A 12,611-nucleotide genomic window follows, 5' to 3' on the forward strand; every position below is an offset into this window, starting at 1 on the left:
TTTATGATGCAACGGTTACTAAATTTTAAAATCAATATTTTTATTTGACCATATAATGACCGTTGGATGCTGCGATCTTCTATCATAATTCATGAGATTGCATTTTGTTATGATTCTTCTAGGTGATGTAGATGACGCAAATTATATGTACATAACTTATAGGACTCATTTATTTACTTTTAAAAATAATATACACACATATATATAATACAAATAAAATTATATGCAGCTAATAGCTATACAAACAAAAAAATTCATATATAATGATGGTGTGGTTCATTTCACTTCAAAATAGCACACCATTAAAGATAAATTTATTTATAATAATAATGTCATTGTCATATATTCTTGTAAAATTTTATATGAATTTTATATATAAATAGATTTATTATTATTATTATTATTAAAGAATGTTTACCTTCTCCAATTACATTGGAATAGATTTTAAGATGACACAATCTCTTTGAAATTATAACCCAATTAAATCGAATTGCAACTTACTTAAGAGTTATTGGAGTTATGAAACATTATCTCAAACTTAAGTGCATAGTGTCATAATTTAAACTTTGGTGTAGTTTATAAAGTTGTTTGTAATTTTTTATTTTATTTTGGAAGTTTGTAATAGAAGATTGTCACAATTTCAGTTCACAATTTATGAGGCAAAAATATTTTTAATTTTTACTTTTTTATTAGGAAGGATTATGTGTAGATACTAATAGGTGGACTAATTGTGCATTTATTGTCTAATAGGTCATATGATAATCAATGGCGTTTTTCACCATACACTATTAAAAAATGTCACTAATTGTTAATTTTCAGTAACAGTTTAAAAATTTTATCACAAAAAAATCATTAATTACAAGTTTTAGCGACATTTTAAAAAAATCGTCACAAAAAAATCACTAATTTTCAACTTTTAGCTACAGTTTAAAAATGTTGTCGCAAAAAAAGTTACTAATTATAAGTTTTAGCAAAAATTCATAAAAATCGTGAACAAAAAGTCACTAATTGTCATTTTTTAGTGACACGCAAAAATCGTCATAAAAAATTATGGATAAACTACCAATAGGTCCTAAAAGTTAGACTTAATTTCTATTAAATCCTATTAAAAATAAGTCTTAATAAAATCGTTGCTAAAAATAATTTTTTGTGACAATTTTTTACACATGTTAAAAATTGACAATTAATGATTTCTTTTTTTGTCAAGATTTTTATAAATTGTTACTAAAACTTATAATTAGTGATGTTTTTCTATAACGAATTTTTTAAATTGTCACTGAAAGTTAAAAGTTAGTTAATTTTTTGTGACAATTTTTTTAAACCGTCACTAAAACTTATAATTAATGATATTTTTGTGACAATTTTCAAACGTCACTGAAAATTAACAATTAGTAACGTTTTTAAATAGTGTTCGATGAAAAATATCATTAATTCTTACAGGGATCTATTGGACAATAAGTCTACCGATTAGAACCTACATTTAAGTTCATCAAAAAATATTTTTAGTGACGATTTTATTAAGACTTATTTTCAATAGAATTTGATAGGAATTAAATCTAATTATTAGAACTCATTAGTAGTTTACCCTTTTGGGGGGTGTTTGAAAGCCAAAAATTGATTTTTTGGGACTAAAACCCACACAACAAAATAAAATAAGCTAAAATAGTTAATAAGATAAAATGTTACATCAAACTCATAATCATTTCATTTTTTCTCTCATAAACATCACATTTAATTATAAAAAAATTCAACATTCTTTTCAAATACAAATATTTTAACCTACTAAATTAGCTAAAAACTAAAATAATCTACTAAAATAGGTAGGGTGTTACGGGGTGTTGGTGGCTGGTTGATTTGTATATTTGTGCTCTACTTGAGTGTTTGGTGTTGGCCTCTCATTAACCCTTTGGCGTGAGGTAGCAAATTAGAGGGTGTTGCTCTTTGTGTTTATTTTCAACCTTACTTTATTGATGTATTCCATATTTTTTTGTATGTTTTGTTACCATCAATAAAATTGTTCTTTTTGTTGATAAAAAAAAATAGCCAACTTTCCAAAGGAAACCATTATTGGTTTTAAGCTTGCAGGAAAAATGATTGTATGATCATATCATAACCAAAGGGGTGCGCACTACCGATTTTGCTTATTCCCACTGTTATTACAATGGGATGTGCTCAAAATTACAACTCTTAAGTCCTCAAAGTTACAACTTAACTAGTGAGTTTTGATTCACCGGCATAATGTGTTGAGTTGTAACTTCAAATACATCACATTGTTAACTTAAAGGTTATCATTATGTCCTAAACGAACTCGAGATGGTGTTTATGCTCTAGAGATTCAGCCATTCCCCTATAGTATTATATGTTTCCATAATCAGTGAACATAAAATCATTCCAAATAAAAAATACATACTACAGTCGCAATATATTCCCAATGATTTTTATTCTTTCCTTCTTTTCTTTTTTTTCCCCCTTTTATTCACACTTAATGAGTTATTCAATCCCTCCATATTTCCATTTTAGTCTTGTAACCGTTGCTATATATCTAACAATATGGATCAAGATATACACACCTAGAAGAAAGAGAGAGAGCATTCAGAGAGAGAGCAAGAGAGAGAGAGTTAATGGCGTGTGAGCAGAGAAAGATCAAAGTTTTCATGTTCCCATGGCTAGCACACGGACACATCTCACCTTTCCTGGAGCTAGCCAAGACACTTTCAAGCAGAAACTTCATGGTATACTTGTGTTCAACAGCGGTGAATCTTAGTTGCATTAAGAGAAGACTCACAGAGAAGGATGCAAATTCCATACAACTAGTGGAACTCCATGTTCCGACCTTGCCTGGTCTTCCTCCAAATTGCCACACAACCAAGAACCTCCCACCCCATCTCATGCCTACCCTCAAACAGGCCTTTGATTGGTCAAGCCACAACTTCTCCAAAATGCTAAAAACCCTAAAGCCAGACCTCCTTATCTATGATACTATTCAACCATGGGCCCCGATTATCGCTTCCAAGCATGATATCCCGGCTGTGGTTTTCATAAGCACCAGCGCGACAATGACTTCCTACATGTTTGATCGCTACAACAATCCAGGTATAGACTTTGTTATTCGCTATGAGTATGTGTGAATCTAGTTGAGAAATGTTATTTTAATAGTGAAAAGTACTTTTTTTCCGAGTTGATAAAATCTTTTTTGTCAATCAAAAAAACAATCCAGGTACGGACTTTCCTTTTCCAGAGATACATCTTAATGATTATGAGAATGATAAGTTCATTCATTTGATTCAATCTTCTGAAAATTACTATAAAGAGAAAAACCGCTTCTTTGAAACCCTTAAAGAATCATCGAGCATAATTTTGATCAAGAGTTCGAGAGAGATTGAAGGAAAATACATTGATCACCTCTCCCTTTTAGCTGAAAAGAAAATTGTACCGGTTGGTCCACTTGTCCAAGCCTCTGTCAATGACAACGAGCACTTGCACATCACCGAGTGGCTCAACAAGAAGGACCGAGGCTCGACCGTGTTTGTTTCCTTTGGAAGTGAGTATTTTCTCACCAATGTAGAGATGGAAGAGATGGCTCATGGGTTAGAACTTAGCAATGTCAATTTCATATGGGTTGTTAGGTTTCCAGCGGGACAAAAAACTAGGGTTGAGGAGGCACTCCCAAAAGGGTTTCTTGAGAGGGTAGGGGGGAGAGGATTGGTCATCCAAGGGTGGGCCCCACAAGTAAAAATTTTGGAGCATCCAAACGTTGGTGGCTTTGTGAGCCACTGTGGGTGGAGCTCAGTAATGGAGGGGATCAAGTTTGGAGTCCCTATAATATCTGTGCCTATGCACCTTGATCAGCCAATCAATGCTAGGCTCTTGAGTGAAATTGGTGTTGGTGTGGAGATCATGAGAGATGAGAATGGGAAGATTTTAAGAGAAGAAGTGGCTAAAGTGATCAAACAGGTTGTGATAGAGAAAAGTGGTGAGGCTGTGAAGAAGAAAGAGAGAGAATTGAGTGATGAAATAAGGATGAGAGAGAAGGAGGTGGTGGATGGGGTGGTGGAGGAGTTGGTGAAGCTTTGTAAGAAGAGGAAGAAGAAGCAATTGAATGGTCTGTCTGCTCTAGTTGCATAATGTGGGGCTGAGATGACTTTAGCATGTTCATTTTCCCCTCAACTAGAGGCATGTTGCTATGGACTTACTATGAACTCATATTGCAGTTGAAATTTTGTTCTAACTGCTTTTGTTCTTTTGTGCTTTTTTTGGGTTTGGTTTCATGTCCTAACTGGTTCTAGTTTTTAGAAAACTCGCAAACTGAGTTTGTCAATTCCTTCTATGGTAATGAGAATTGAAAACATCCTTCAGTTTTACTTCATAGCATTTTATGTGTTTTAATTACTTTTCTGTTTTTGAGTTTTATATCATTTATTGTTGGGAATGACTGGCTTGTTAAATATTTTTCCTAACTCATTTTTGTTTGAGAACTATTATATATCACTAGATAATTTTAGCATTTTTTTTCACCGTCTACATAGATAATGCAACAAATGTTATATGTACATGTAGGACATTAATATTATTATTTCCCTTTTTGTTTTGTTCATATATCCCTACTGTTTCTAGTCTATAATAACTTAGAAGTTGATTTTATAAACGTCCTGTTAATGTGGGTGTTTGGGAAATTGTTATTTTAGTAGGCAATTTTAGTTTTTGACTATTTTAGTAGGCTACATTTTTTGTGTTTAGGAAGATAGTTGAGTTTTTTATAATTGGATATGATGATTGTGAGGAAGAAAAAAAAAAGTGAAATGATTATGGGTTTAATGTGACATTTTGGAATGTTTGGCAAAGGCTATTTTTTTTTATTTTTTGGGCTAAAATCTACAAAACGACAAAATAGACTAAAATAGTTAATAAGACAAAATGTTACATCAAATCCATAATCATTTCATTTTTTCTCTTACAAACATCATATCTAATTACAAAAAAAATCTAATCATCTTCTCAAATACAAAAATTTTAACTTATTAAAATAGTCAAAAACTAAAATAACTTACTAAAATAGTAACTTCCCAAGCACTCATTTTGTCTTATTAGGTATTTTAGCCTATTTTATCTTTTTGTGAATTTTAGCCAAAAAATAGTCCAAACCCAACTTGCCAAACACCCCCCTAAGCAATTAGTGAATGAAATATATAAGATAATTTTTTAGACAAATTATATAATAGTCTCTAAGTTTGTTTCTTGTGTCAATATTTTTAGATAAATTGTACATATACTCTCTATAGTTTATTTTTGGAGTTAATTTGGTTTTCGTAATTTTAATTACATCAAATATTTTATTCAAATACGACTTTAAAATATTTCACAAATTTCTGTGAAATGAAAATTTCAGCATCAGTTTTTTCTCATTTCTAAGAAAAGGATTATATCCGAGCTTTTCTCAAGACAATTTATCACCCAATGAAAATCTGAACCAACTTATTCAAAAAATAAAATCAAAATTCACAATAAAACCTATAGACTTGTATCACTTCAACATTCAAAATAAATTGGAGCAAGAAAGTCAAAAACATGTACAAATTTGTCTCACATGCAAAAAAATGTGGCACCTCCTAAAATTCTGTTCTTTGGTTGGTTAGCTTGGAGGGGAAGAGTGAAAACCTCAGATTTTTTGCATAGAATTGGGGTGCTGGATGATAATGCTAGCACACTGTGTGTCTTTTGCAGAGGGGAAACTGAAAATGTAAATCATGTTCTCTTACATTGCTTACTGATATGGAGAGTTTGGTCTGGAATGTTGAGGTGGTGGGATATGTGTTGGGTAATTCCTGCTTTTATTGAAGCCTTGCTACAATAGTGGGCAGGTGTTACTTTTAAGAAGGAACTGAGTATTTGGAAGATTGTGCCATTAGTATTACTGTGGTCAATTTGGAAATTGAGGAATGATTTAATGTTCAATGGAGGTCATCCTAATTTTTCTGACTTGGAGGACATTGTGAAGACAAGGATAGCTTTTTGGGCTAGAGTAGTCTAGTAGGATTGCATTACAGTGCATGCCTTTGTTTTCAATCTTAAACAGGTGAGAGAGGGAGTGGTTAGGTGCTTGGTTTATTGAATTAGTTTTGTGCGTTTTTTTATTGTTTGGTTTGGTTGGTTGCTCACCAATCTGGTGGTATGTTAGTATATGATTGAGTTTGTTTTGTGGTGTCAACATAATTGGGATTGCAAAGTTTAGCTATGATTGTTTTTGCGCTCACTTTCTTTATTGATGTATAACACTTGTACCATATATGTTTCTTCATCAATAAAGTTCCTTTTTGCCTATCAAAAAAAAAAAAAAACCAACTATTGTAGTAAACACTACACAGTTAAAAAAAAATTATATACACAAACTCACCTAGACGAGATAATTGAGTTGTTCATATGCGACATGCAATGCTTGAAACTCTAATGTGCAAAAGAATATAATTTGAAATTGAAAATATAAGAAAAGCCTCTATTTTCTTCCATTTCTATACTTCACTCTCTGTAGGAGCCTTTCTTCCATCCCCATTTTCTCTTATATAAATTATTCAAATAAAATAAGATTTAGAAATACAGGGAAAATGTTCTTATACAAAGTATAAATGAACAACATGAATTATTTGTGAGTGTCATCTACCTCTCCAATATGACTGCAAATTGAACCAATTTGGTTCATAGTTGATGCTACTGCCGATGTTGCAAATTTTGTTGCAGTTTGTGGCTACCTTGGGTATTAATTACTTAGTGTTGCTAGGAGTTTTGCTGGTGTTTTGGTTATAAATTGCTGGAGTTTGTTGGGGGGAGGAGTTGGCAGATTTGGAAGGTTTCCCTTGTTGTGTGATTGGATGGTCTTCATTTTTGTTTATCGTCGTTTTTTTTTTTTTTTTATGGGGATTGGTATCTCTCCAATCTGTGGGTTTAGTACTAGCAGATGATTGTGCTTCCTCCTTGGTGCCAACCTAGGATTGTGGAGTGTTAGCTATGATGCTTTTTGCACTCCCTCCTTTTTTTTATGTATATTGATGCTTGTTTTTGCCCATCTCATCAATAAAGTTTCTTTTTTCTTTGCTGATCAAAAAAAAAAAAGTTACATTTCAAGATGAAAGTAAGGTCTCGTTTAGGAACAGACTATTTTAGTAACTTTTTAACTTTTTGAATAAAATATGAGATTAAAAAAACTTGTGTATTTGGAATGACTTTTTGATTTTTTACAAAAAAATGTGCAAAAAATAAAGAGAAAATGAAATTTTTAACTTTGGTATAGGTTATAAGCTTCTTGATTTTTTTAATAACTTTTTGACTTTTAAGCTAAAACTATTACTTTTCAAACGAGGCCTAACATTATCAAGGTCATATGCAATGAAGGCATACACACACAATATTCTCAAATCAATCTCTGTACCACCTAGATCAGCAATTGAGATGAACCTTTTAACATAATAAGAATTTAATACAGAGAAAATAAATATAGAAAATTACCCTAGAGTTTGAAAGTAATTATAAAATTACTTATATATATATACACACACAATGAAAGTAGCTTGAAAATTGTTCTAGTTCTGGTTATTTATATTCCAGAGTGACTAACTACTACAAAAATTTAAGGTTTTAGAGACCAAAATTTAGGAACAAAATTATTTTTAGGCACTTAAATTTTGGGATTTTTGGTGAGACCTCTTTTTTGGACCTTTTTTTAAGATAAAGGACAACTCAATGAATTCTCCTTCAAAAAGCACCTGAGTAAGAGAAGCCCAGCTCAATAAGGACATTCTATAAAAAAAAAATTTGGACCATATTGCCCTCATAAATATATATATATATATATATATATATATATATATCATATATTTAAACAACATTAGCTCATGCATAAAACGATCTTGAAGATGATCTACAAAGTGAAGATGATCTGCGAAATCCATGAAGACGATCTCAAAGTCTGAAGATCTCAACGCTTACGATCTCATCCTTGGTCAACAATACATGATCTCGCTATCCAAGATCAACACTCTCAATTAAATAAGAGATTACGTTGCAAAGCTGTATAAATCTGTTGTTATTTTTTATTTATTTTTGTTGATTTGCTGAGTTCAATCAGGTGTGTGTTCTATTTTTGTTTGACATGATGAAAGTAAAATTTTACTCTGGTTTGTGCTCTATTTTTGTTTGATAGAATGAAAGTAAACTTTTACTCTGGTTTGTGCTCTATTTTTGTTTGACAGAATGAGAGTAAAATTTTACTCTTGTATGTGCTCTATTTTTGTTTGATAAAATGAGAGTAAAATTTTACTCTGGTGTTATCTGTTATGTTTTCTTAACATGCAAGTAAAATTTTACTTTATTTCACAGTAAAATTTTATTGTGTTTCAGAGTAAAATTTACTCTGAATTGAAAGTAAAATTTTACTGTGTTGTTGAATGTTCGTCTATGTAGTTTCTGATTTGTTTTCTGGTAAAATTTACTCTAAATCTTCAAGTAAAATTTTACTTTATTTCAGACTAAAATTTTACTATATTTCAGAGTAAAATTTACTCTGAATTGAAAGTAACATTTTACTGTATTGTTGAATGTTTGTCTATGCAGTTTTTGATTTGTTTTTCAATAAATTTTACTGTATTTCAGAGTAAAATTTACTCTGAATCTTAAAGTAAAATTTTACTGTATTATTGAATGTTTGTCTATGCATAAGAGAATAAACTTTATTTTTCATTAACCAGAGTAAAATTTTACTGTTGCGAAAACAGAGTACATACTAGATAAATGAATTATAGTCGAATTTTACTTTAGATCTATGAACAAACAAACAAAAAACTCTCGATTTTTTATTGTAATATATCAAGTTATCATTTTTTTGGACATATATGAAGTCGTTTTATCTCAAATCTGAAACTATTTATCTCAAACATGAGTTCATAGGTATCAAATCTGAGATGGTGATGGATTTCAATGGACGATATCAAGATTTCGATTTTGTGAGATGGATCGAAAATGGAGATCAAAAGGGTTTAGGGCTTAAAAAGAGAGAAAATAAAGGGAAGAGAGAGGATACTAGTAATGTGGAGATAGAAAGGGAAGAGAAATGGTTCAGTAAGGGTTTTGGATTATATGGAAGGGCATTTCAGCCTTTTCATCATATTTTTTTATTTGAGAAACTTTTGAAACTATTATTTTATTTGGTGGGCTTCACACAAAAAAGCCCCAGTAGAAGGGGTTTTTCACCAAAAATCCCTAAATATTTTTGTTGCGAAAATATTTTATTATTAATATATTTTTTAAAACAAAAATTGAAAATTGAATTATTATCTTTTTGGAACCAATTTTTTTGTTTGAAAAAATAATGCTTTTTTAGACCAAATTATTTTGCTCCCAAAAGTGTATTTATTAGTGACATTTTCAAAAAAAAAATTGCTAAAAGTCTTATTTTTTATTTTTCGGGATGAACTTTTAACGACTATTCTTACCACTATAGAAATTAGTCCCTAAATATCTGTTGTAACAAAATTTTCATTTTTAGAGACCAAAAAATTTGGGAGAAATTACCAATAGGTCCTACTTTGAGACTTATTATCCATTAAGTCCTATTTGATAAATTTATCAGTCTCATGTTTTTATCAATAAATTTACAGTGATAAATTTATTAGTCTCTTTGTTTTTATAAATAAATTTATAGTGATAAATTTATCAGTCTCTTGTTTTTATAGTGATAAATTTATCATTTAGGACCTGCAGATAAATAAGTTTAGTTAATAGGACTAATTGGTAAGTGCCCCAAAAATTTGACCTTTAAAACTCTTATATGTACTAGTAAACTGAAGTAGCCACCAATTTATAATTTGTTCCAAACTCAAAAACCAAAATACAATTAAGAGCAAAACAGAGACTATTTTTATAGTTTTGACATTAAAAAAAAAAAAAAAAGGACATAGAGAGTGATTGATGTCTTTCATTTGGGTAATGTTACAATACACACTCCTCAAAAAATGTGTACTATATTTAAGTTATGACACTTTGTGGTGTTGAACTATAAAGTGTCGCAACTAAATCACTAAAAAGTGTCGTAATGAAATAACTTTTTGTCATCACTTAATAAATCATAAGGCATAAATAAAGACATTTTTGGTTGTGACCCAAATTATAACCATAATAGGTCATGACAAACGTGCATAATTAAAGATTTCTTTCGATCATAACTAAAATAATTATTCACAATAAGTCATTACTTAGTAATAACCAACACCATAATGAGTCAAGTCATAGCCAAAACCATAATGAGTCATAACCAAAAATTATAAAAATCATAATTAGCACATATGGCACGCACCTTTTTCAAAGTGTGTATCATAGACGATATATATTTTAATAAGAACCTTATAGCTAGAAAAAGAATTCTCAGTATAATTTTAAATAGTTACTTTTATATAGTGATTTCAAATATATCATGATAAAATTGTTTAACTTAATCTTGACATTCATAGATAAACCATAATATCTCAATTTAAGTTATATATTTAAATGATTTTAAGGTCAAATCCATTGATTTAAAATCCCAACTATCTAAATGAACCCTTACACTGCAAGCAATAGACACCCAACATAACATTGTTGCCCACAAGTTTGGAGACCCTAATCTGATCTTAAGAACACAACTGTCAAATCATGAATCTTAACTATATTTGTACAAAGACAGCTGACTGAACCAATCAAAATTATCTCAATAAAATTAATAATTAATATATAATCCAACACACACACACATATATATATATATATATTAATTTTATTGAGATAATTTAATATAATATATATTATATGTTGGATATGATATTTTATTATTATAATATATTATGTGTTGGATTAGATATTGTTAACTTTATTGAGATAATTTAATGTAAAGATATTTTCTATTATGATATGTGTTAGATATGATATTTTATATTATGATTTGAGAAACACTTATTTTTCATATAATTTTCAAGAATCACAAAATGCTATAGTTCTTGCATATAATTTTTGAAATTATTCAAAAGTAATTTGCGAGATCATGTACCCTTTCTTTCCTAGTTATAAGGGAAAAAAGTACAACTAGTTGGATCTAGCCTATTCTTGAAATAAACAACTCACACACAAACCCTTTTTAAAAAAGATCAATACACTAAGTACTACACTTAGATTTATTGGATTTGTTGCTAAAATATTGGTAGTAAACCTAAAACTCCCGACGGATGGCTAGTAGCTCAAAGAAACGAAAGAATCGGTTACATTTTTCATATAATCTCCTCCCATAGTAGACTAAAAAATCAAACAAAGCTCTTTTTTATCACTTCATTGCTTTTTTCTTTTTCTTTTTTTTTATATAAATTTTCTAATTTCTAAATAAAATAGATATTGTTAATTTTATTAGATATTCTAAATGTAATGATATTTTATATTATGATATGTGTTACAAAAGAATAATATTAATTTTAATTATTTATTTTAATAATTTTGGCCTCATCCTTCTATAAAAGTATACTTGAATACTTCTATATAATAGATTTAGTTAAATTATTTTGATGATTTTAGTTCTATTGTGCTATAAAAGTGTAATTATTATATAATGATTTTATATGATATATATTAAAATAATTATGTAGAATATTAATTATTTTTTTTGAATTATTCATACATATTGTAATAGGTATATAAAATTTAAATTAAATACAAATATCTTGTAATAAATAATTTCATATTAAATAAAAAATTAAATATAAATTAATATTAAGACATCAATATGATAGATAAAAAAGAAAAAAAGAAAATTAATTTGATCAGTACGATGCACATAATTAAACTCACATTCTGTCTTATTTATTTATTTATTTGTATATCAAGATAAAATTTTTTCAAATATCATAATAGTTAAATTAAAATGTCAACTCTATAAAAGAAATCTAACAACAACAAAATTGAATACACGACGAAAAATATATAAAAAATAAGTATTTCTCAAATAGAGTTCCTATAAAATTAGTTACTATAATTGAAATTGAATTTGTGTAGAACTTTATATATAAATAGAAAAGGTTTTAGAATGCGCCACATAAGAAAGGAAAAAATACTACTCTTATATATATGATATATATGATGTGATATTTTAGAGTATCTCCGCCCAATACTTCACATAACATTATAACGATTCCCATTTTAACCCGACCTTTTTGTATCTTGAACTTATGTTTCGTAGTTTTGTAATGTTGTTCATGTCTTTTTCCCCTCATACTTTCTTGAATTTGGTTATTGGATTGTAGTGGTTGCATTTAGAACAAATTGGATGCTTAATTTTCAAACCTTTGTTAACACTTTTAGCGACCAACTTTTTGGTCGCAGAAAGATCAAAACTAGTCGCTAATAGTTTTTAGCAACCAAAAAAAGTTGATTGCAATTTAGTCGCCAAAAGCCCGTTAGAGAAGGTTTTTGGCAATAAAAGTGAACCTTGTCGCAGAAAACTATCATTCGCGACCACATTTTGGTCGCGAAAAGGACTTGAATTTGTCAAAAGTTGATCGTGTTGAGACTAAGAATTTGGTCGCTAAAAGTTAACTTTTAGTGACCAT

General features: G+C 29.3%; 1 pseudogene; it reads left to right on the top strand.

The window, feature by feature from the left end:
• The first annotated feature begins 2,654 nt into the window (after positions 1-2,654).
• LOC114295841 (beta-D-glucosyl crocetin beta-1,6-glucosyltransferase pseudogene) lies at positions 2,655-4,125 on the top strand (annotated as a pseudogene).
• The last annotated feature ends 8,486 nt before the right edge of the window (positions 4,126-12,611 follow it).

The sequence above is a fragment of the Camellia sinensis genome, chromosome 5 (genome assembly GCF_055761805.1).
Source record: "Camellia sinensis isolate YWXY chromosome 5, ASM5576180v1, whole genome shotgun sequence".
Lineage (NCBI taxonomy): Eukaryota > Viridiplantae > Streptophyta > Magnoliopsida > Ericales > Theaceae > Camellia > Camellia sinensis.